The sequence below is a fragment of the Leptonychotes weddellii genome, chromosome 6 (genome assembly GCF_054177405.1).
Source record: "Leptonychotes weddellii isolate Sample4059 chromosome 6, ASM5417740v2, whole genome shotgun sequence".
Lineage (NCBI taxonomy): Eukaryota > Metazoa > Chordata > Mammalia > Carnivora > Phocidae > Leptonychotes > Leptonychotes weddellii.
In genome coordinates this window covers 46,491,121-46,510,945 of record NC_138374.1, presented here as the reverse complement: position 1 = coordinate 46,510,945, position 19,825 = coordinate 46,491,121, and the positions used below count along the sequence as shown (strand labels likewise).

The following is a 19,825-nucleotide window of genomic DNA, read 5'->3' as shown; positions in this document are numbered from 1 at the left end:
CATGCTGTTTCTCTCTCTCAAATAAATAAATAAATAAATAAATAAATAAATAAATAAAATCTTTAAAAAAAGAGTTGAGGATAGGGGAAGGAAATGTTTGGAAACAGCTGAGTCAATAGATAATTTTACTGTCTTCGTTTAATGTTAGGTTGGGAGAGGAAGGGCTTAGTAGGGACTGAGGGTCCAAGCAGAATTTACTAAGCATGTAAAACTTGAACTGAGCCTTCCCTGAAGGAAAAATTGGTAAGAACATGATGAAAGGTTTAGAAGACTTACTGTCATGCAAAAAATTGGATTTGTATATGTATTAGAGAATTGTTGACAGGGTATATGTTTTTATTTATTTTTTTAAGATTTACTTATTGGGGTGCCTGGGTGGCTCAATTGGTTGGGCGTCTGCCTTTGGCTCAGGTCATGATCCCAGGGCAGGATCGAGCCCCACATCGGGTTCCCTGCCTAGTGGGGAGCCTGCTTCTCCCTCTCTCTCTGCAGCTCCTCCTGTTATGTTCGCTCTCTCTCTGTCAAATAAATAAACAAAATCTTTTTTTTAAAAAAAGAAACGTATGTGTTCTTAAAAAATAAATAAAGATTTACTTATTTATTATTTGAGAGAGAGAAAGAGCAAGCAGGGTGGGGGAGGAGCAGAGGGAGAGGGAGAGAAAGAATCTCAAGCAGACTCCCTGCTGAATGCGGAGCTCGATCTCACAACCCTGAAATCATGACCTGAGCCAAAATCAAGAGTCAGATGCTTAACTGACTAGGCCATCCAGGCACCCTGACAGGGTATGTGTTTTTAATAAGACAGTGGAGTTAGTAAAGGGCACAAGTATAAGTCAAAAAGAGAAAGGTAAGATGATGAAAGTACACAAAAGATCAAACTGGAGATGAAGGAAAGGCTACAGATCCTAAGATAGTAGGTCCAGGAACCAGGTTCCTACAGTCTGCTTCTCCCTCGCCATATGCCCCTCCTCCTGCTTGTGCTCTCTTGTGCTCTTGCTCTCTGTCTCTCTCTGACAAATAAATAAATAAATAAAAGCTTAAAAAAAATAAAATAGAATAAAACCATGGGCGCCTGGGTGGCTCAGATGGTTAAGTGTCTGCCTTCGGCTCAGGTCATGATCCCGGAGTCCTGGAATCGAGTCCCGCATCGGGCTCCCCGCTCTGCGGGAAGTCTGCTTCTCCCTCTGCCTCTCTCTCTCTCATGAATAAGTAAATAAAATCTTTAAAAAAATAAAAAATAAAAAAAATAAAATAGAATAAAACCACCACGAACTGTTCATATTCCAGCCTTAAGAGTCTTGGATCCCACTCTAAAGAAAACACATGTACCTAATGGTTTTTCTTTTTTCTTTTAAGATTTTATTTATTTATTTGAGAGAGAGAGAGAACACAAGCAGGGGGAGCAGCAGAGGGAGAGGGAGAAGCAGGCTTCCCGCCGAGCAGGGAACCAGACTCGGGGCTCCATCCCAGGATCCCAGGATCATGACCTGAGCCGAAGGCAGATGCCCAACCGACAGAGCCACCCAGGTGCCCCCTAATGGTTTTTCAGTACAGATTAATCAGCAGCCTTCATCAATAAGATGTCAATGTACCTGAAATTTGATCCTGTTTTTCCACAAAGACTGATTTTGTAGGCTGGAGAGCAGTTGGCAGTAGTGATGTGATTTGAGGGACTCCAACATGGTGGAAGTCACACCTGTAGAAATTTGATAAGCCTAACTGTCCAGGCAAGATTCTGAATTTTCACTATTGATCACAGGGGTATCTGTGATTCTTACTATCTTTTTTTTTTTCTTTTTTAAGATTTAGAGAGAGAGCACGTGTGCAAGCAGTGGGAGGAAGGGGCCAAGGGATGGAAGCAGACTCCACGCTGAGCCAAGAGCCCGATGTGGGGCTCAATCTCAGGATCCTGAGATCATGACCTGAGCCGAAACCAAGAGTTGAATGCTCAACCAACTGAGCCACCCAGGCACCCATGATTCTTAGTATCTTTTAAAAAGTTATTAATAGTAAGTAATTAATGAACATAGTAACAAACTATATAAACTAAAAACTTTTCTTCCTACCCCTGTGCCCCAGCCTTTAGTTCTCCTTCCAAGAGGCAATCATTTTTAACTAGATGTTTTCGAGAGGCATTCCATGCATATTCAAACAAATACATATTTTTCTATTTGTGCTTATATTATTTAAACAAATTGTAGCATATATACATATATGCACATATATACATGGTTTTGCACCTTATTTATTTCACTTAATATATGCCAGTGCCTTCCCCTCCAAGGACATAGCTTAGTTGAATAAGTTAGATTTATTGTTCATTGAAATGAGGAAGAATGCACACCATGGTAAATTATAGGGCATTTCTGCTGGAGGGTGTTGGGAAGGGACTTTCAGGATTTGGGTTTGGATTAGGTGGTTTGGGAGAAAAGGTTTAAGGAAGCATGGATTTGCTTTGGGTTGAATGCTATCAGGATGCTGGGGCAATTCTGATTGGGTATCTTAATCTTAAAGCAGGAGGCATGAATCGAGGCTAATGTTATAATTGGTAAAGAAACAAAAATCACTCATATTAGGGTAGAGGGATATTTGGTCATTTTTGTGATTTCAATAATGTTCATGTTTTTATCTGTGTTCAGACATGATTATTGATAGGCTTGTTTTTATCTTGATCTATCATGGTCACAGGTCTCCTTGTCATATGTTGGTATTCTACAAAATGTTTTATGTTCAACAAGAAAACAGTAGTCCTAGCTGTGGGTGCCAGGCCAGCTTCTAGCAACATCCAAGTTCTAGCTGATGATACCAGGCCAGCTCCCCAATGTCAAGAACTGCTTTTCTCTTTCCCACCTGATACATTAGGGTTCTTTCCATATAAGTACATAAAGAATGCCATTTGCTTCATTCTTGTTAATGGCAACATGATACTCCACTGTATAGATGTCATTCATAATTTATTACTCATTCCCTGAAGTGACTTTTAGATTGTTTACTATTCAAACACTGCTACAATAAATATTACTTTGCATGTGTGCAAGTTCATCTGTAGAATAAATTGCTAAAAGTGAAGTTGTTGTGTCCAAACGCTTGTGCATTTTAAATTTTGTTAGATATTGTCAGATTGACCTTAATAGAAGTTGTACCAATTTATTCTTCCACTAGCAATGTATGAGTTTGCCAGTAAATCCACACCATTGCCAAAATATTGTATTACTGAACTTTATCATTTTTGTCAATCTGTAAGGTTTAAAAATGATATCTTAATTCCCTTTCTACATAAGTAAGCTGCAGAAGTATTTTTAAATAGTAATATAGTAAGGGAACGTGACAGCTTTATTGTGATGCATATCTTTCTGGAGGACTAACTGCATTGCAGACTGTGTCATATATTTTGTTAAAAGCTCATATGACTATAAAATATTGAATGGGAAAAGGAAGATGATTTAACAGATTGAGAAGGGTTTCTCCCATTTTATTTATAGCATAGTCTTTACCTTGTCCATCTCTTGCCATTGCAGGGGGCAGGGGGTTGATAATTGTTTTCCCAAGCACCCGAAGGAAGCTAAGTCCTGTCTAGTCTAAGGGAGAGTCTGGAGGACTCAGTTGCTTTCCATTTTAAAGTTCTATAAAGGGTAAATGTTAATACTTGCCTGCCCACCAGCAGCTAATATTTACTCTGCCATGACCTATGAGACATTCCAAGGATCTGAATTTACCCTGTCCATTATAGGGCTCCATTATAGGGCTCCATTTTAGATATGTAGGACCTGAAGTATGGAAAATGTTTTGAAAGAATATTTATCAAGCATTTATTGAGCACCTACCATATGCCAGGCACTATTTAAGCACTGGAGCTTTAGTGGTAAATGAAAGTCCTTGCCCTCAGGAAGCTTACTTTCTAGACAATAACATATGAGAAAGAAGCATCCCTGACAGGTGTCAACTAGTAACTGACAGTGGTGTTCCCGTACTGAACATGGACAATGTTCTAGAATATCACATCAGGTGAGGGCTCTGCATGATTGTGATGGACCATCTTCACTCATAAACGGGCCTGGATAAACATATGCAACACAAAAATAACCAGATACCCCTCTCCCTATTGATATGAGTAACTAAGATACTGAATTGTCCCAGTTTTCTAAAAACACTCAATCCAGAATAGCATCCCACCTCCTTGTTTCCTTAAACCCTCCACAGCATCTCCTAACTCAAGCCCAAATCTTGTGCAAGCCCCTCCTAACACCCTCTTACTGAGTTTTCCTATTCTTTTCAATAGTGTTTTGTCTCTCTTGCTACGTGAATTTTAAAAAACTTTGACTGATTTGTGCCCCCCCACACCATGATCTTTGCTTGGTGGGAACTGACTCTTGGTAGCCAAAAGTGGATACACACACACACACACACACACACACAGTAGAAAACAGATAAAAGGATAGAGAGTGATAGGAAGCATTTGGTATCTGACAGCACTGAAAGGCTTTCTGCAGAGGAGACATTTGAGTAGAGCCCTGAATGAAATGAGGGAGGAACCACGTGGATATCTAGGGGTTGAGGGAAAAGGGAGTGCATTGACCTCTAGAATAGGCTTGGCATGTTCTCCAAACAATTACGAGGCCGACTTAGCTTAAGAGTGAGCAAGGGAAAGAATGATTGGAAGTGAACTTAGAAAGAAGTGGCCAGTGCTCTAATCATGCAAGCCTCAAAGGTCCTGGGGAAGACTAGATAGATTTTGCTTCAAGTTACAGGAAGCCATTGAGAGACTTTGGGTTTGGAGTGACTCACATCTCCATTGTAGCCAGAGTGACACCGCCCTTAGGCTAAGGCAGAGAAGACCTCCTATGTGGGTGACTTGCCTGGCCTTGGAGACGGTTGTCTCTGAAAATTTCATCAAACTCTTCTGGGTCCTTTATTAGAAGTCTAGAAGAAGGAAGGATGCACAAGGAAATGAAAGCCACAGTAGAACCAAAGGAAAATGCACCATGATCTCAGAAATTCTATGGTAGAATGAGGCGTCAGTGGATGGAATAGGAAACAGGATTTTTCTTAACATTCCTTCACTTGAATAAAAAATTCACAGGCTAGCAAATTAGTTATGCGAGCCTTGTTTTTGGTTCAGAGGTTGGCCTTTGCAGATGGGCACGGCAGAGGGTGCTATAAACCTCAGCAGCCTGGATGCCTTTGGACTCAGGCACAGAATTAAGTATGGAAGTTGCTGTTTTGAACATAGTGGGTGCATCAGAATCACCTGGCTTTCCCTCCCCCCTTCCTCTGTTTCTAACAGGTTCCCAGGTTAGATGCAGATGTTAGATGCTGATGCTCCCAGTCAGTTTGTTTCTCTTTCTGGAGGTGATAGGAATCCCCTGAAGACCTTTCAACAGTCTGAGGACCCCACCCCTAAGGGCATTTCAGAATGGGGTGGAGTGAGAATACAAGTGTTCCTGCATTAGTTCCTTCTTCCCTCCTCTTAGACAGTTGTAAAAGTACTCTGTCCACTGAAGCTCTATACAAATAGTTACTGTAAGCATCACACTTAGCTTTTTTGTTCTCTCATTCCATCTTTTAATTTTGGTTTCCAATTGTACAAGTGTACAGAAATACAATTGACTTCTGGATGTTGGCCTTTTATCCTGTGACACTGCCAAACTCATGTACTGTATTAGTTGTAGAAGTTCTTTTGTAGATTTCTTAGGATTTTGCATATAGTCATAGAAAATCTTGTCCATCAATGAATAGTGACCATTTAATCCTTCCCCCATTCCAACTTGAATTCTTGTTTCTCTGGTGGCCAGAACTAGATTTGCTGACCCCATTCTGTCATGATATTCAGGAGCAGTCAACACACCAAGTCACAAAGCAATTGACAGTATTCTGAATTCTAAGTGACCACTGAGGACACTTAAGGGAAAGACATCTGAAATAATGATGAGGGTGTTGGCCCTGAGATGAGAGAGACCTAGCCTTGAAATAGTTCTCATTGGCCAGAGCTAGAGAGTAGAATCCTACCTTCCTACAGTGGGGAGGTTAGGCTCTAGCCAGGAGTGGGAAGAGTCTAGCCTTTAGCATAATCCTGCCACTCTGAGCCAGGAGTTCCTGTGTGGGTCAGGTACCTGAGTTGTAGCATCCAAGGAGACTCTTGGATTAAGCCTTGGGGTGGACCAGGGCTTGGCAGAGGTGAAAGTAGACCTCAGCCCATTTGATAGGTCATGGGAATTGGTAACTGCATTCTCATGGAGGGCTCCAAAAGGAAAGTAATAGATTGGGCTTCTTATCTAGGCAGCAGGCTAGAGAAATTTGCCCTTTCTTGAGTAGTAGATGAGTGGAGATAAATGACATCTGAGATCAATGTAATTCATTTGTGTTCTCCCTGCACACTGCCTGATGCCTTCATACATTGGCACTGGGAGCATGACCTTCCTCGGCCCTCCCTTTGTCAAGCTCCTTTTCCTGGGGACTAGCTTCTAGGGTCCGTTCACTAAGCAGTTCCCATTTTCACAGCTTCATCCTTCCTTTGCTTCAAAACTTAAAGATGGCCATTGTCTTCTCAAGAAAAATAGCATGTCTAAAATGCATTATGTTTTCATTTCCCTAGCTGTAGTGTAGCATGTTTTGGAATAGATTCAGAATTGGTACTGCCTTTGGCCTCCCACTCTGGGCTTAACCCCCACCCCCACCCCATATAATCCTTCCTGTTAGGAAAACCATTTCAAATAGAAATGGCTGATAACATCAACTGTTACACTGTAATAGGGCTTGATTTACAGGGGGAAAGCCTGGCTTCTGTCTCATACGTGATGGCATGGTACTGTGCCTCAGTTTGTGCAAGTCACCAAATCACTGCCTTAGTTTCCTTATTTGGTGTGATGGGATGATAATATTTGGAAAGCAGTATAGTATAGTGGTTTAAGGGCATAAACTGTGAAGCCAGGTGCCTAGACTTAAATCTTGACCCCTCTTTTCTTTTTCAGCCCTTCGGCACTCCCCCACATCATACAGGTGTTTTAGCAGTAGGGATCAAGCCCTCTGGGGTAGACTCACACTCTTGTAATATGACTTTACCGCTCCCTCCATCAAGAGACAAAGTCTGTTTCCCCACCCCTTTACAGGAGTGTCTTTGTGACTAATAAAATGTGATGAAGTGCTGACCTGTGACTCATTAGGCTACCATTTTCACCCTCTTGGGATGCTGGCCTGAAATTGCTGTGCCATAAAGGAAACTGGAATGAAAAATCTTGTCAGGAGAGAGAGGCCCAGCAGATCAAACTATCCCAGCTGAGCCCAGCCTCTAGCTGACCCATCAGCGGAGACAGCTGCCTGAGTAAGCCCAATAGAGATCGGGAGAACTGTCCAGTCGATGTTCAGAATCATAGACATAAATTATTATTATTTTAAACCACTAAGTTTTAGTGTATTTTTTAGGTTGCAATAGGTAACTGGTATACCTAACATTTTATTTCTAATCCTCCTTCCCACTGGTCTTCTATATTTTGAAAGGCCTGGCTTTCTTTAAGAGGTCAGAGTTTGTTTTTCCAGGCTTCTTGGCCAATATCCAGTTCCATATTGTCCTGAAATCTGTTTTCACAAGGCTGGTCTTGGCTCTGAGGCTGTATATCTTAAATGCAATCTCATTGGTGAGTCACTGATGCATTCTCATTTGGCTTTGCCTGGAATTAAATGGACCAACACATATGCTTTCAAAATTTTTCTATTAAGAAATCACAAATTTAGACTTTTGCCTGTGGCCAAGATGGAGTATAGGGACCAGATTTACCCTCTCACTTCGTTGTTGCCCCCTAGTTTGTCACCATCATCCTAAATATACTCCAGATGTGGTATGGGCCCAGTACTGAGGACAGCCAGCCCCTACTCCCCTTGATCTGGCCTCCGCTGACCTTTCCAGCCTGCCCTTGTTAAGTAACCCCTCTTCCTACTATTTCCTCCCCTGACATCCCATCTGTTGTACCTTTCTTGCCATATTACTTGCAGTTTGTTGAACATGCCATGCTCTATCATGCCTAAGCATCTTTCCTTACGTGCTGCCCTTTCCCTCCTAGCTGGCCACATAAACATGGCCTGCATTTTTAAGAATCTGTTTAAATCTGAGGCCTTCCTGATGCTCTTGGGGTGAAGTGACTCCTTCATAATCCATGGTCCTCTGTTGATATAACAATCCTTGTGCTTACAGCACTTTACAATACTTGTTCATGTTTGTCTCCCTTTCTAGACTGTGAGATTAGTCTCCACTGCAGTGTCTGACACACACTAGTTGCTTAATACACACAGAAGGCAGTGTGAGAGGAAGGAATGTATGTCACATAATCTGAAAGGATAGGGATGTCCCCAGGGCTGGAAGAACAGCCCATGCAAAAGCTGAGTGTTGCTTCTGAATGATGACTACACTAGCTTGATTTCATGGCTAACGGAGCCATTGCGGCATTAATTGGGACTTCGCTAATTTTGAAGGAATTACAAATCGGATCTTTTATTTTATACCATTTATCAACAGAGGTTGTTCAACTTAAATACTGTGATATAAGCAAGACCAAGCATTTCAGGTAACCATTATACACTTGACAACTAACCCTTTCCATATAAACAACTGATGGACTGAATTAGAAAATATCCTCATCTGTTCATTAAAACAGATTTCCCTTAAGATCTATACTGAGGAGCAATTTATGAGCATAGTTCTACTAGATTCCTGAAGGCAATAAAACAATTTCTTTTAATGTGCTTTATGATGCAGTCAAGCCAACTCTTGTCAGCAGGACTTAGTTAATTTGAATTAACTATATTTAAGTCTTGGCATTATAGATTGAGAGCAGAGTGATTCATTCAAATGGTGTGTCTTTGTAGCTTGTCTCATAAAATTGCCGGAAACACAGAGAAAACTGATGCTCTGTTGAAGGAGATGAAGGAGATGTCCCTGATACACTTTGGCCTCTAGATTTGAACCGTAATGAGCTTGGTGACTTACTACCTGTAGGGGGGCTGTAGCAAGAGCCCTGACTTTCAACAGGCAGCCCCTCCCAACTTGCCCCTCCTCCTTGTCCTTAAAAAAAAAAAAGCTAACTTCTATACACATATACCCATAGAGCTTTCCTGTGACATAAGGGATTTAAATGAAGAGACTATAAGGCCAGTCATGGAAGGTCATCCTGTTAGAACAGAAGGGTATTATCTGGGGAGGGAATCTTTCTACACATGATCACACATCTATTGGGAAAGCAAAGAGGCCATTAATGCTGAGCTGTGCTGCACAAACAGGGCCTTAGGCATTTCTTCCAGCTCTGATTTTTGTACTACTCTGCTAAAAAATTCCTGGAACTGGGGTTTCAAGGAATTGATGAGGCTTTGGGAAAAGCTGAGGTGAGTATGAAGGCCTCCCCTCCCATCAGAGAGCAATGTTGGGCTCCTGAGACAGATGATGTCCTTTCCTGAGCTTCCCCAGAGGTGGAGCCATAGCTGGGCATATAGACATAAGATCTAGGAGTTCCAGTAGCTTCCTCCTGCAAAGACCCGTGGCAGATTATTCTGGGGCCACCACTGCTGTAGTTTCCCCCTCCAAGCCAGGCTAAAATCAAGGTGGCCTGATATCCTGGACTGAACAAGAAGGCAATACTCTGGACTTGGATGGAAACCCCTGGTTCTGTATATTCTAATTGTGTCTCTTCATTGACACACTGTTTCTCATCCATCTTGCAATTTCCTTCCTTTGCACTTCTGCCATTTTTTCCTAGTTGCACTATGCTTAGGTATGAGGATTTCACTGCTAAACTGCCCTTCCAGGTTGTGTTTACAGGGCTTAGAGTGCAAACCTCTGCAAAGGGGTCTGGGAGGACAACTTTAGTCTTCCTGGCCCTCTCCTAAGCAGTGATTTCTGAAATCATGGTTCTTTTATATATTTAAATATAAATATATATTAAAACATCTATATAAAACATGTGTATATATAAGCATATATATAAACATTTTCTACTTTATACTTGTATTATATATTTTGAATATTTACATTCCTGTACCATTGGCTGACTCTCCTGAGTGACTCTCCTGATTGGCATCTCCTCTTCTCTGAGATGCCCCTTTCCTTCTGCATTTCTTCCCACTTCATTTAACAGGTATTTGTTGATCCACTATGAATAACACCTGTATCTCAGGCCCTTTGGGGGAGTTAAAGATGAAAATCACACTGCCCACCCTCAAGTCCTTATAATTTGATAGGAGAAAGTAGAAAGAGCACAAATGACTGTAAATGATCATTATTCTATTTTTGAGCACCTGCTATATGTTTGGTGCTTTAAATAATAACATTTCATTTAATCCTTGCAAACCTTGTAAAACAATGGTATCCCCCATCCCCATCCTGTTGAGGAATTTCCTTAAGGTTATACTGCTAGTAAGTGCAGAGTTGGGATTCAAACCTGGGTCACTATTCCAAGAGCGTCTTCCATGAGCTGCACTACTGTATCAGGAGGCCTCTCCGTGCAGATCATAAAGGCAGATGCCATAAAAGTGATGTGAGGTTCCAAGAAGGAGCTGAACCTGGGAAGACTTTGGAAACACATTTGAGATAGGTGTGCTTGTTTACATCTCCCGAGCAGCAGATGCTGAGGTAGAATTAAATGTGCAAGAGATTTACTGAGGGATATGCCTGTGACAGACAAAGGAGAAAAAGCAGGAGAAGTTTCAGATTTCAACACAGGAAAGAAGATCGAGTAGGAAGAGTCTCAGATGGCAACACCGTTCTGAGAAAGTTTCAGGCAGGCCAAAGGGACATCCTTAAGCCAAGGTCAGCTATCAGAGGAGTCCCGCGTTGCACAGGGATAGATCTGTATGAGGACCCCTGCTCATCATTACACTCGGTCACAAGCTACCCCGTGTAGCTCCGCTGGATCCAGAAGGACAGCAGCGAGAGCAGTGAGTCCGCTGTGCTCTGTACCACAGCAGAGCTAAGCAGTGCGTTTTCACGGCTGCCATGACAGGCTTAGAAGAATTGGCTAAATTTCAGAGATAGCTATGTTGAGAATGACATTTGAGACAGCACACTTTCTACAGAACACTAGTCTCTTGAGAGACTTCGTAAAAAAACTAAACTGGGACCACATTGCATTCTTCTTTCAGAGACTCATCATGCACATTAATTCAAGGCTCTGAGAAATTCCACTTAAAGAATGGGTTAACTAATCCAGCAGCTCCCAAATCTATTTGATCACAGAGTTCTTTCTATATATGTAAATTCCATTAATGCACTGTGTAAATAGTGGCCAAGAAAACTCTGAAAACTCTGTGCTTGCTTAGAAAGTTAGGTTAGGCCATATTGTGGAGGGCTTTAGCCTGTTTAACCTGGTGCATTGGTGGCTTTATGGAGGGATTCTGAAGAGGGGAGTCATGCACTCCGTTGTGTTATCTGGCGGTAGTGTGTAGTGAGGACTGGAGCAAGAGGGTGGTCCTCAAAGTTAATCCCTGATTACTTACAGCCATAATGAGCCTCAGGATTTCCCCCAGTCTCCAGACAGAGCCTGTGAATCACTTGAAATATCACTGCTTTCCTTCCAGCCAAAGGTCTAAGAGAACTCAACTGGTGGGAGGGATGGTGGGTCACCCAGTAGCAAACTGACCAACCTCCTCCAGCCAGAAGTAATGGCCTATTGTGCCTCTGGCTTCTTCATCAGCTTCCCTCTGTTCTGAGTGTCTAGGCGGCTGCCAGCCAAGTTGTCCTTGTGACTTTCCCAGGCCTCAGAACTCTCCCTCACCCTCCTTCCACTGCTTCCCACACCAGTCCAAGAGATGCAGGGCAGCCACATAGTAGATGCAGGCAGCCATGGGATCTGAGTCATGAGACATTCTCAGCAGTGACCCAGTGACAAGTCCATGGAGAAGCCAGCTTTCCTCTCCCTTCATTGTGGAGGTTCATGTGCCTGCTATAAATTTACCAGGGAAAATTTTTGAAGCCAGCTATCTCTGTTAATGCACCATGACAAGGATGGTCCAAAGCAGTGGACTCTGAATGTTCCATAAACACGATTAATTTCCCTCAACGGGTAAGGCTTTGACCGTGGGAGGGCAATGTGAATGGTGGTTAGGAGCGTATGCCCTGGACTTAGATAGAGCTGGGTTTAAATTTTGTCTCCACCCACTGAAAGAACTAGCTATGCATCCTGGACCAGTTACCTAACCTCTGTAGGTTCATGTTTCTTATCTACAACAGATCTCTTTATACTAGGTGTTTCATGGCGTTGTTGTAAGAATTTTAAAAAGCATATGAAGTGTTTAGAACAGTGCCTGGCACAGAGAAAGTGCCTGATATGTGTTAGCCATGATTATTTTGATCTCAGGGTCATGAGATTAAGCCCTGAGTTGGGCTCCATGGTCAGCGGGGAGTCTGCATGAGATTTTCTCTCTCCCTCCCCCAATGCCCTTCCCCCACTGATTCTCTGTCTCTCAAATAAACAAATAAGTCTTTAAAAAAACCAAATATTAAACTCTAGCTAATGATATGCATAATAAAGTATTTACAGGTAAAGTGTACTAATGTCTGCAACTAACTTTGAAATTTGCATTTGAAAGGGTAAGATGGATTGATGAATGGATAGATGGATAGATATGGAATAAAAACAAATAAAATAAAATGGCAATTGTAGAATCTAGATAGTAGATATATGGCATCCATTATGCATTTCTTTCAACTTTTCTATATGTTTGGAAATTTTCATAATAAAATACTGGGAAACTTTGTAATAGATGCCATAAGGTTACAAATGCCATAGAAGTTCAGAGAAAGTACAAGCCGATAAGTCAGAAAACACTGTCGCCTGAAAACACTGGAGTCGGGCTTTAAAAGGATTCAGAGGGTTTAACTCAAAACGTGGAGGGGGGTGTTGGGGAAACATTCTAGGTGGGATGAGCGGCATGAGCAAAGGCAGCGAGACTGAAAACACTGATTTGGGAATTGTCTGTGACCTGAATTAGCGCAGGTGGTAGGTAGGAAATATGACTGTGATGGAAGGCAGAGTAGAATCGTGGTCCTATTCCTTATACCAGGGACCTCATGCTACGGGCAAATGGGAGCCACTGAAATTTCTTGGGCAGGAGTCTCTTTTCATTTTCCCTGTCACTTTGGGCTAAGCTTTTCCATAAGGAAGGTGTGAGCTTTTCCAAGGAACAAAACAACGTTTCGCCAGTGTTCTAATTGGAGCTCTGAGCATGAGCACAGGTTGCTGACTGCATGATATATAGCAAAGTCCTTTTATACCAGTCTCTGCATCAAACCAGAATTATTCCACCAGAATAGCACCTGGAAGGGACTGCATGAAACTTGCACTTCCTTTGTGTTCTGACTATTAAGCTGTAACGCCACTATCTTCTTTAATCATCACATCTTATATTAAATAGTAAATTGAAATAGAGTCCACATTGCATGTGATCTGGAGAGCTGTAGAATGCTTCTTTCCCCTAGTCATTGCTGGGCTTTGATAGGCAGTCTAAATCAGTGATTTTCATGCTTTGGTGTACCTGAAAATGATAGCCCAAAGTTATGTGCACAAAACCGGGCACACTGTCCTTTATGCACAATTTCAGAGATTTTTCACAGGTACTGGCTTGACTTTTGAGCCCAGTTAATCCTAGCATGCCCCTCACCTCCAGCCATGGCTGGCAATTCCCCCAAATATTTTTTTTTTAAGATTTTATTTATTTATTTGAGAGAGAGAACATATGAGAGGGGGGAGGGTCGGGAGGGTCAGAGGGAGAAGCAGACTTCCTGCCGAGCAGGGAGCCCGATGCGGGACTCGATCCAGGGACTCCAGGATCATGACCTGAGTGGAAGGCAGTCGCTTAACCAACTGAGCCACCCAGGCGCCCTCCCCCAAATATTTTAAGTCCCTCTATTCACTTGTGCCCTCCTTAGTTTTCACCCCAGTCCTATCTGTGCTTCCTTCTTTTGGTTTTGCCCTCTCACTGCTGCCCTCCCTGCCACCCTCTTGCTTGATGCCCTCTAGAACCTTGTTCTAATGTAAATACTCTATGTCTTCAGCTTCACCGCTGAATGCTCTTTCACTCTTCTCACCTTAACAAAAAAGGACCTTTACCCACAGATGTTCTGTCTTGCCAGAGGGAAGGCTGTTCATTCTCCCATGCCCTCTTGCACTGAAGGGCTGGACCTGGGGATGGGAAGGGTGGCCACTTTTTTTACTCCTCCACCCTCCTATAAAATCACCCTCCTATGAAATTACCTCCATCATCAGTTCTACCACCCTCCTACTTGTTATCCTTTATGACCAGCTTCCTGGTTACTCCCCTGTGTTCCCTGAGGACTTTGGCATCTGACTCCCAGTTTTCTGCTCTACCTCTTATCATAGCAACATCCTGGTGACTTCAGTATCCCTTCCAGTAACTTGTGCCTATCCCACCATTGTGTATTGAATGTGTGCAGGGCAGTTAGCTCCAACAACATAGCCTCACCTGTCATCTTTGACCTCCTCAACTCCAGTGAACTTCACTTCCACTCCACCCTTCCATGGCTACTCACCACCCAGAATGCTCAACTGCTAAACCTTACATCTCAGTGTCCCACATTCTAACCAGAACCACAGCTTACAGTCCTCCCTCTCTCTCTCATCTCAGTATGTGTTTGTTTCAATCACATGAAGATTCCCAGTCCTTAGCTCCAGCACTGTCCTTAGACCTGGGCAAGAGAGCCCTCCCACCCTGGGCCTCATACTTTAGAGGGCCCCACTCAAACCCTTCTCAGATTGTGCCTATTCCTATGGGGTGAGGAGTCTGCAGGGCCAAAGAAATATACCCACATGCTCACCCTATCCATAGCTGGACCAAACTCTGGATACAGAAGATCTGTCTTCCCCACTGAAACAGTCCTGAGCTTGCTTCTGGGGCCTGCATGGATTTCTTTCCCAGAGTCTTTTCTCTTGAGCATGGATTGAACTGCCAGTGACACACCCCTAAGCCCACGGAGTGGTCAAGGAGTGTGTGTATGTGAGGGGGGATAGAGTGGACGTGTGGGTTGGGGTGTACCCCTCACACTGTGGGACAGAGCCTGGGGCAGGAAAAGAGGGAATGTGAATCTCGGGCTGTCTCTCCCTATGTGACCTCATCTGGCACAGGCAGCAACAGGACTGAGTCCTAATAAGAAACCTTCAAAATTTGCCTGGCTGGATTTCAGAACTGCTATGGACTCCTGTGTATGTCCTGTTTACCCCTTTTTGACCAGGGTGTCTTTAGCAGTCATCCTGTGCCTATCCTACCCCATGTATGTTGGACGTGGGGGGCGGGGCAGACAGCTTGTCTCTTTAGTTCATAGGTCTTCAGATCAAGAGGAACTGTACTGGAGTTGCTGTCCTTAAGGAAATAGACCTGAGAAGCCTCTTGCTGATGCTATAAAGGCTGGAGGTTTGGGAGAGGTCTTGGGAGGGAGTTAATATATTTTCCATGCAGGAGAAATGTAAATAATGTGACCAGATTGTGGTGATTTAAAATGTATCCACAAATTCTTTGACACTCCTTTCAAAATGCAGAGCCTAATTTCTTTCCTCTTGAGCATGGACTGGCCATAATATCCCCTAACAAACAGAATAAGGCAGAAATGACAGTATGATTTCTGAGGCTGGATCATATAAGATATTGAGGCTTTGGTCTCTCTCTCTCTCTCTCGGATCACCTGCTCTGGGAGAAGCCAACTGCCATGACATGAGGACACTCAAGCAGCCCTAGGGAGAGATGCACATGGTGAAGAACTGAGGCCTCTTGCTAAGAGCCACATGAGGGAGCCATCTCGGAAACAAATCCTATAGCACAGCCAACCCTTCAGATGACTGTAGCCCCAGCTAACATCTTGACTGCAATCTCGGTGGGAGGCCCTGAGCTATTATGCCAATTTCTAACCCACAGAAACTTTCAGATAATAAAATGTTTGTTGTTTTAAGATATTAAAACATTCCACTCACTGCTCTCCCCCTTTGGCTTCCAGGAAGGTACTCCCTCCTGAATTTTCTTTTAGTCTCCTGGCTAGTCGGCTTGCCCCTGGAAGACCAATACTCCTAAAGGCTTCTACTATCTTTATTGCTATCCCATCTCTTATTGACTTTAATCACAGCCATGGATAGTCATAATTAAAACTAAAATTTTCATGCCAGTGTCTCCTACCCTTTCTCCTAGGCTTCAGTCGTCCACTGGACAACTCCATTTAAAGATTTTATTTATTTATTTGACACACAGAGAGAGAGAGCACAAGCAGGGGGAGCGGCAGAGGGAGAGGGAGAAGCAGGTTCTCCACGGAGCAGGGAGCCTGATGCGGGGCTCGACCCAAGCCAAAGGCAGCCACTTAACTGACTGCATCACCCAGGCACCCCTGGATAACTCCATTTAGATGTGGCCCCGGCTCCTCATACTTATCTGAAATGGAATCATCCTCTTTCCTCTGACTTCCTCGTCCTCCAACCTCACACCTGTCCCTCTTCCTGTAGCCCTTACAACGTTGAGCGGAACGTTTTTCCTTCCAGTTGCTTAGGTCAGAAATGTTGCTCCCAGCTATACTAGATTGTTCTTCACTTGCTGCTTTTAGAACCTTCAGAATTTGACTCCACCCAACATCTTTAGCCTCATCTCTCAACTTTGCCTACAAGTTTTTCCAGCTTTACTTAATTACTTGTAGTTGCCAAATGATTCTTGCCACTTGAAGCACGTATGGCTTCGCACACGCCTCTTTCTAGAATTTTGCTTTTCTAGTCCTTGACCTATTGGCTTTTTAATTTTGTTCAGTTCTCCTTTCAGACTTTAGGGCAGGTGTCTTCTCAGTTTGACAATGCCCACAAATCTCTGTGCTTGCATTTAGCACTGTGTTTGCAATTCCTGGATTCCCTATCCTTTGTCATGGGACAGCTTTCCATGGAGTTTCTCCGTGTCTTGTGACTGCTTTTATCCCAAACTATCTTTTCAAGATGTCTGCATAGCAAACAGCCTTGGAAGATAGAGGTAGTGTCTCTCTCTGGGGCAGAGGGCAGATTTTATTTCCTGAGAAGTATGTCTCACACACATACACATAGTGTGCACAGCTTCTATGTAGGGTGTTCTGAATCACCCCTGGGGACAGAGAGGACCAGGGGAACTAATTCAAACATGAACCTTATGGTGCCTGCCATGCTACAAATAATAAAGTTCTTTGTCTCTGGCCTTCGAGTCTCGTGTCTTCTGCCAGCATTTATGAACCTATGAAACTATGGCAGACTAACTAGTTAGATTAACTTGCAAGAATGGTAAAATCTTGGACTCTTCATAGTTCTTGACACCTCTACACACACTGGACCATAAGTGCCCTGAGAGCAGGAAGTGCAGCTCAGTGGACTCTGCTTCCCCTATGGGTGACACAAGGTAGTTAGTTGCTCTTTAAGTAGTGGCTGCTACTAATGCTGCTTTGGTCTAAAGGGCTTTGATGTTTTGGGGGGTTTTGTTGTTGAGTTTTTTGTTTTTGAGAGAGAGCGAGCGAGCACACATGCAAGCAGGGCAGGGGCAGAGGGAGAGAGAGAATCCTAAGCATGCTCCATGCCCAACTCAGAGTCCAGAATCCGATGAGGGGCTCCATCTCACCACCCTCAGATCATGACCTGGGCCGAAATCAAGAGTCTGACGCTTAACCGAGTGAAACACCCAGGTGCCCCGAAAGGGCTGCTTAACTGATTGAGCCACCCAGGCACCCCAAAAGGGCTTTGAATGAAAGCATTAGAATGTATTTACTGAATCCAACTTTGAAATAAATTGCCATCATTCTTCTCCTGGTTATTAGGTATTGTGTACATTATTTGCGTTACTAGAGGCTAGAGCCTCAGGTCTGTGTTTTGTGGCAAAATGAAATTCTCTGGGGGTTAAAAATGCTACAGATAGGGGCGCCTGGGTGGCTCAGTCGTTAAGCGTCTGCCTCCGGCTCAGGTCATGATCCCAGGGTCCTGGGATCGAGCCCCGCATCAGGCTCCCTGCTCCGTGGGGAGCCTGCTTCTCCCTCTCCCACTCCCCCTGCTTGTGTTCTCTCTCTCGCTGTGTCTCTCTCTGTCAAATAAATAAATAAAATCTTTAAAAAAAAAAATGCTACAGATAGTTCACAGCGTGAATAAGCCCTACTGCAGGTAATGGGGATAACTGAGCACAGACTAGGTTTTCCAGGAAGGTAGTGTGTTACGCTGCATCTGGGATGAGACCTCGCTCGGTCTCTGCCATTAGCTTCACAAAAGGCCAGAGCAAACAAGTTCCAGTGCAGCCAGGCTGATTTCCGCTCAACCTGTCTGAGCTTGAATGAAGGAATTAATCAGTGTTTTGGTGCCTGAGCAAAGACTCTTCCTTTGCTAACCCGTTACAGGAGCAGTTCCAACCATGACCAGGCAAGGTTGCTGGCTGGGCTTGCACACGGGAGGGAGTCCACCAGGATGCACCTGTAATCTGGGTTTGCCTTGTGAAGTCTATCTAGTTATCGTCTGGTTTAGGAGGAAGGTGGAATCTCGGCAGCATTTGAGCAGAGGCGGCTTTCAGAGCCAGAGGAGATGGGGTTTGGGGGAGGTTTTGCTCATTGTGTGTGGCTGAATGGCTATTAAAGACCACTTCGTCTCATTTAAACTTGTCATTTTATTGATGAGGAAACTGCGATATCGTAAGGATAAAATTCTAAGACTATATTTTCAGGGATCATTTCTATAGTTCGTAAGGATAAAATTCTGTGATGGGCGATTGATTCCAGAGCTTCAACTGACCCTATTTCTCATTAGACGGCTCATTTTTTCTTGTTCCCTTCGCTTCCTCACTCTTCGTGCACACTCAGGGAACTCGAGTGCAACATTCTAATGCCTGGTCAGAAAGATTCCTAAATTTTCTAGCAGGCTTGATTCATCAAGACAGCTCCGGTTGGGCGAGTGTGCAAAGCAGTCCGATCCCCTAAACCCGGAGGAGGAGGCAGAAGAGGAACCCAAAGGCGTGAAGCGAGGAAAAGGGGCGGGGCACCCTGAGGTAGGCTCAAATTTGTTCAGAGAGGGGCAGCCCAGGAGAGCCTTTCCCGCGGAGTCCGGCCCCGCATGGCAATTACACCTCAGTGCGAGGTGGACGAGGGAAGCGAGTGCGCTTGGGGCTGGAGGTGGCGCCCCTGGGCCGCATTCGCTCCCCCTGGGCCTGGAGAGAGAGTCTTTCAGAAGTGCACGCTGCACTTGCTCAGGGTAGACCCGGTAACGCTCTGCTGACTCCTTCCAGACGCCCCGTACGGAGACTGTCTCTGCAGAGTACGGGAACCACGGCTAAGGGGAGCTGGAGAGTTGTACGTGACCCCCGTGCTGCGCAGCCGCGCCCAGTGGCGCCCGCCCCGCGCGGGCACGCGCCTGACGCCCCACCCCGCCCCTGAGGAGCGCGCGCCGGGCCTCCGCCCCATCCCCCGCACGCGCAGTCCCTACCGCGCTGCCTCCGCCGTTCCCCGCCCCCTCGCCTTCGGGGCTGCCCTCGTCGCTGCCTGACCCGAGGTCCAGCAGCTTCTGCCTTTCCGGCCCCCACCAACCGAGAGAAGCAGCCCACCCCGGGGGCGGGGGTGCCTTCGGTCCTCGTGGCCGTTCTGGAGCAGGTTGGGGTGGGCAGAGGGCGGCGTTGCGGGGGCCGGCGCGACGGACAGCCGCGGGGGCATCGGCGGGGTCCTGGCGGGGGGAGGACAGGGTTGCGGCAGGCGGAACGGTGTCTCCTTCACTTCGCCCTCCAGCCGGGGAAGCTGCAGCCCGACCCTGAGCGAGCCCAGCGGCCTCAGCTGCAAGCGGAGCGGCGGTAGCGGCCCCTCTCAGGAGACCACCAGGTA

At 44.7% G+C, this 19,825-nt stretch overlaps 1 protein-coding gene across 3 annotated transcripts in view; it reads left to right on the top strand.

Moving 5' to 3' along the window:
- The window catches only part of VDAC2 (voltage dependent anion channel 2), a 328,221-nt gene that overhangs the window by 296,148 nt on the left and 12,248 nt on the right, over positions 1 to 19,825 (top strand). For 2 of the 3 annotated variants that reach the window (XM_081824058.1, XM_006749863.3), the window contains exon 1: positions 19,666 to 19,822. The exons of the other annotated variant lie outside the window; for it this stretch is intronic. The gene's annotated coding sequence lies outside the window, so the exon portion shown is untranslated. Of the gene's footprint in view, positions 1 to 19,665; positions 19,823 to 19,825 lie in introns of those variants that run through there. 3 annotated transcript variants of the gene reach the window in all.